This window comes from Marmota marmota, unplaced genomic scaffold (genome assembly GCF_001458135.2).
Source record: "Marmota marmota marmota unplaced genomic scaffold, marMar, whole genome shotgun sequence".
Lineage (NCBI taxonomy): Eukaryota > Metazoa > Chordata > Mammalia > Rodentia > Sciuridae > Marmota > Marmota marmota.
Genome location: NW_026000241.1, coordinates 4867048 through 4872974, shown reverse-complemented (window position 1 = coordinate 4872974; position 5927 = coordinate 4867048).

Genomic DNA, 5927 nt, shown 5'->3' with positions numbered 1-5927 from the left:
GAGATGCCTCACTACACTGAAAAGTCATCAGTCCCCCTAGAAAAACAGCAAATCCTGTCAGGAGGTCTAGGAGAATGCTCTTACTAATGAACCACATAAATAATCATTTGTGATGAAGAAAGTAATTACTGCAATTCAATACATTCTATATGACAAAGGTATATTCTGGCAGTCTCTGGCAAGAGTCCACTCACAATATCAAAATGTCTTTTTGGGTTTGTTGAGTGAAGGACAAATTATGATAAAAAGAAAAGCTATAAAACTGTAACATATAAGCAGGAAGAATGAAAATTAGGTGGGAAAATAATCTTTAGTTGCATACACATGATAATGTATATTGACATGAAAGGAAATACAACTCACACACTTGATTTATCAGTGATTATGATGGGCTATTTACAGGTATTTTCTCAGTAAATAAAACATATTGTAAAGAAAAGAAAACACTCTAGCAGAGTTTTGTTATGACTACATTTTCTCCTTTTGTTAGTCTCTATTCATATCCTTATGACAAAGTTAATGTTGCAATCATTTCAAGGTAGCTTTATACTCAATAAATTTTTTGGGGGGGATATTGGGGATTAAACTCAGGGGCACTCAATCACTGAGCCACATCCTCAGCCCTATTTTAGAGACTGAGCCTCACTGATTTGCTTAGTGGCTTACCGTTGCTGAGAGTGGCTTTGAACTTGCAATCCTCCTGCCTCAGCCTCCTGATCCCCTAGGATTACAGGAGTGTGCCATTGCCCCCGGCCTCAATAGTTTTTGTTATTACTCACAGAATTGACAAAAACAAAAATCCATAGCAGGGAGGAAAACAATAAGCAAGTAATAAAAACAGTGAATCTGAATACTTTGGTTAACCTTCAAGTAAGTCTCTTAACATAAGCAGAGAGTCAGTATGCTGGACATGATGGCACACACGTATAATCACAGTGAGCTGGGAGGCTGAGGAAGGAACATTACAAATTCCAAGCCAGTCCAGGCTGGTAATGTGGCTAAGTGAAAGGGGCTCCAGGTTTATTTCCCAGTACAGGTGGGGGAGGGGTGAGGAACTACAACAAAACTAGAAAACAACAGCCTGGTGTAGTGGTGAATGCCAGTAATCCTAATTCTAAATATATTTATATGCACCCAGTATCACGTATATTTATATCAAACATATAAAGTAAGTATTAGTAGACCTAAAGTAAGAAATAATATCCAAAACCGTAACTGGGTGGCAGAACTGGGTGGCAGAGGCAGGATGATCACAAGCTTGAGGCCAGCCTTGGCCACTTAGCCAAACCCTGCCTCAAAATAAAATTATAAAAAGGGCTTGTGATATACTTCAGTGGTACGTGCCTCTGGGTTCAATCCCCAGTTCCACAAAATAAGTGAATAAAAAACTAGAGAACAAAGTACATAATTACCCTGAGGGCCCCTGGATTTAATGCCTGGTACAAAAAACAACAACAACAACAAAAAAAACCTCGATAATTACCATAACAATAAGACTGATATTCAATTAAAAGACAGAAAGAATGAATGGATTAAAAAATGCCCAATATGTTATATGAAACTCATTTAAACTGTAAGAAGACATAAGACTAAAAGTGAGGGGATGGAATAATATATTCCACCTCAGTAAGTGGAAGCCAAAAGAATGCAGCAGTGGCCAGACTAATTTCAGGTAAACTTTAAATAAAAAGCAGTAAAGAGACAAAGGTATTAGATAATGACAAAGGTGTCAATTCAGAAAGGAAAAACAATTCTAAATATATTTATATGCACCCAGTATCACATATATTTTTATCAAACATATAAAGTATTAGTAGACTTAAAGTAAGAAATAATATCCAATACCATAATATTTCCACACTGAACAGATCACCCACAGAAAATCAACAAAGAAAGAGAATTAGCCCTAAAACACTACAGAACCTTCGATTGACAACTGCTGAAAAAATTTTCTCAGTAGCATATGGAACACTCTACAGAATAAATGAGGTGAGAGGTCATAAAATAGTCACAACAAATTCTAAAAATGTAATATATTTAGTAAAGCGAGAAATCAGTAACAAAAAAGTAAAAACCTTTGAAAACTATACACACATGTGGAAATTAAATGACTTAACTTTTAAACAACCAATGTATTGAAGAAATTAAGAAGGAAATTTTAAGAATTCCATTGAAACAAATAAAAATGAAGACACAACATATCAACAACACAGATGTTTATAGCAGTCAATGCCCAAATTAAAAAATGGACAAGTATCTCAAATAATCAAGCTATTCCTGCATCTCAACCAGAAAAAGAACTAAACCCAAAATTAGTAGAAGGAAAGAAATAACAAATATCAGATCATAAATAAATCAAAGGGACACTAAAGAAATACAAAAAAGAAAAAAAAAATCAATGAAACAAACAGTTCTTCAAAAAGAAAAATCAAACCATTAGCTAGACTAAGGAGAAAACTCAAATAAAACTGAAGATGAAAAGGGAAACATTACAATTGATACCACAAAAATATAATACATCACTAGACACTGTTAAGCACTACTATATGCAAACAAAGTTAATAATCTAAAAGAAATTCCTAGACACAACACCTTGCCCAGACTCACTCTCAAAGAATTAGGAAAACCTGGAGCTGGGGTTGAGTATTTGCCTGGCATGTGTGAAGCACTGGGTTCGATCTCAGCACCATATAAAAGTAAATAAATAAAGGTATTGTGTCCATCTACAACTAAAAAAAAAAAAAATTAAATTAAATTAAAAAAATAATAATTAGGAAAACATGAACTAACCAAAAGCAAGTAGCAAGATTGATGGGGCTAAGGCTACAGCTCAGTAGTAGTAATACTAGCATAACATGAGTGAGGTCCTGAGTTCAATCCCCAGTACTTCAAAAAAAAGAAAAATAAAAAGGAACAAGATTCAAGCAGAGGTGGGGTGGGGAGTAAGAGCCTTCCATCAAACAGGTCAGGATCAGAGTGCTTCACTGTTAAATTTTATCAAATATTTAAAGGACTTTTACCAATTCTCCTTAAGTTATTCCAAAAAAATAAAAAAAGAAGAAATAGGAAGAATACTTCCAAAGACATTCTCTGAGGCCAGCTTTATTCTGATAGCTAAAACAATTTAAAAAAATCTTCAGGTTGGTATCCATCTGTGTTGAACACAGATGCAAAATCCTCAACAAAATACCAGCACACTGAATGCAACAGCACATTACAAAATTATTCACCATGATCACGTTTTATTCATTGCAGGGATGAAAGGATGGTTCAATAAAAACAAATCAATAAAGCTGATACAGTAAGGGCTGTGGTTATGGCTCAGGGGTAGAGTGCTCGCCTAGCACATCCGAGGCCCTGGGTTCAATCCTCAGCACCACATAAAAATAAATAATAAAAAGGTATTGCATTCATCTACAACTAAAAATTAATATTAAATAAATAAAGCTGATACAGTACACCAACGGGACAAAAACCACATGGTCATCTCAACTGATGCAAAAAAGGTATGTGATTAAATTTAGCATTCCTTCATCATAAAAATACTGATCAAATTAAGCAGAAAGTAAGGTAGCTCAACATAAAATCATTTACAATAAGCCAAGAGCTTTCATTATATATTTTTTTTTTTTAAAGAGAGAGAGAGAATTTTTATTTATTTATTTTTTTAAGCTTTCGGCGGACACAACATCTTTGTTTGTATGTGGTGCTGAGGATCGAACCCAGGCCGCACGCATGCCAGGCGAGCGTGCTACCGCTTGAGCCACATCCCCAGCCCGAGCTTTCATTATATTGAGTGGGGGAAGAGCTAAAGGCTTTCTAAGATACAAAACAGATCAAGGATGCCCAGTTTCACTTTTATGCAACATAACAGCAAGAAGTTCTAGCCAGAGACAAGGAAAGAAAAAGAAATAATGGGTGTTCAAATTAGAAAAATAAAACTGACACTGTCTACAGATGACATGATTATACATAGAAAATCCAAATCAACCAAAAGAAAAAAAAAGAGGTTATAGATTTTAAATGAATTGAGCAATAATACAAAATGAAAGTTCAACATAAAAAAAAAAAAAACTTTGCTACATGCCAACAATGAATTATCTGAAATAAAAATTAAGAATACAATCTCATTTACAACAGCTAAAAGAAAAAAATATTTAGGAACGACTTTTTTAAAAAGCGGGAAAAGAGCCTTAAAATTAAAAATTATAAAACATTGATGAAAGAGATTGAAGGGACACACACATACACACACACACAGGAAAATAACCTACATTCATGGATCAGAAGAATTGATATTGTTAAAAAGTCCATACGCTGTGATTTACAAATTCAATACTATCCATGTCAAAATATTTTCACATATAAAAAAGAATTTTAATATTTTTATGGTACCCAGAAAAAAATCTATTAATAAATAGCCAAAAGCATTTTGAGCAAAAAATAAAGCAGGAGGCAGTTAGCTACCTGACTTTAAAACATACTAGAGAAAGCTGTTGTAATTAAAACAGCATGGCAGAGGCACACAAGAGACACATTTATCAATGCAACAATATGTATTAGAAAAAGGCTGTCTTTCAACATGTTAATGAAAAAACTTAATTTTCAGATGCAGAGTGACGATATAGAAGTTTGTCACTTTCTCTCACCAATCATAAACATCGACTCCAAATGGCTTTAAGACCTAACCATAAGAATTGCAACTACGGGATGAAAATGCAGGGGAAATGCTTCATGACTCTGGAGTGCACATATTTTTTGGATAAAACCCAGAAGCATTGAAATGAAAGCAAAAATAGACAAATGAGATTACTTGAAGTTAAAAGTTTCTGCACAACAAAGGAAACATGAATCACAGAATACTCAACCAACATAATGTGTGAAAATATTTGCAACACGCAAAAACTCAACAGGAAAAAAACCAACCCAATTCAAAAGTTGTCATTACATCTAAATAGTTCTCAAAAGATGACATGGAAGTGGCCAACATGTACATGGAAAAATGCTCAACATCACTAGTCATCACAGAAATGCAAATCAAAACCACAGTGAGATTATTAGCTCAAGCCAGTAAGAATGGCTAAGATGTAAAAGGCACAAGAAAACAAGTGCTGACAAGAATGTGGAGAAATGACTGGGCATGGTGGTGCACCACTGCTGAGACTGAGGGAAGGCTGAAGTTCAGGGCCAGCTTCATCAACTTAGCAAGGCCCATAACTCAGCAAGACCTTCTCAAAACAAAAAGGGCTTAGCTCAGTGGTAGAGCACTCCCAAGTACCTGTCCCTCACCCCCAAACGTGGAGAAACAAGATCCTTGCAAACTTTGGGTGGGAAAGTAAATTAGTACAGCCATTATGGAAAAGAGGATGGAGGTGTTTCAAAGAATTAAAAACAGAACCTATGTACCACCATCCCACTACTGCCTCTATATCCAAATGAAATTAAACCAGAATTTGGAAGAGACATCTCTATTCCCATATTCATCATAGCACTATGCACAATAGCAAAGTTACAGAAGCAATTTAAGAGTCCATCAACCGGTAAATGGATAAAATAAATGTGGTACATACTTGTATGCTGGGTGCAGTGGTGCATGCCTATAATCCCAGTGACTCAAAAAAGTTGAGGTACGAGGATCGTAAGTTCAAAACTAGCCTCAGTGATTTAGAGAGAAACTACCTTAAAATAAAAAATAAAAGGGCTGGGGATGTGGCCCAGTGGTTAAGTGCCCCTAGGTTCAACCCTTGGTACTTAAAAAAAAAAAAAAAAAAAAAAAGGTACCTATGTGCAATGGCAGACTATTCACCTATTAAAGGAATGAAATCAGGGCTGAATATGCAGCTCAGTGGAAGAGCACTTGCCTAACATGCTAGAGGCCCTAGGGAAGTAAGGAAGAATTAAAAAAAAAAAAAAAAAAAAAAAAAAAA